This window comes from Eublepharis macularius, chromosome 13, assembly GCF_028583425.1.
Source record: "Eublepharis macularius isolate TG4126 chromosome 13, MPM_Emac_v1.0, whole genome shotgun sequence".
NCBI lineage: Eukaryota > Metazoa > Chordata > Lepidosauria > Squamata > Eublepharidae > Eublepharis > Eublepharis macularius.
In genome coordinates, this window is record NC_072802.1 from 48,211,290 (window position 1) to 48,211,613 (window position 324).

The window sequence follows — 324 nt, forward strand, 5'->3', positions numbered from 1 at the left end:
CCACAACTCTGTTTTCTGCAGGTCAGATCTTTTGTATGCACCCACCTTCCCAGAAGAAGAGAACTATGCAGGGTTGACTGTACAGAAAGAGGGAAGTGGTGCACCATCTAGGCTTGGCTATGAGAAGCATCTTTCTCACACTCCTCTAATAAGACCTACAAACAAGGAGGCCAGGGAAACAACAGGACTGCCATTTGGGGATGACCAAAGGCCATACGCAAGCCCTCCCGTCCTCCTTTTGACTCTCACAAGAAACTGGCTAGACGGCTGAGGCTCAACAGGACCCACCGGGCTCCATTTATACAACCCTCTAACCAGGATGAC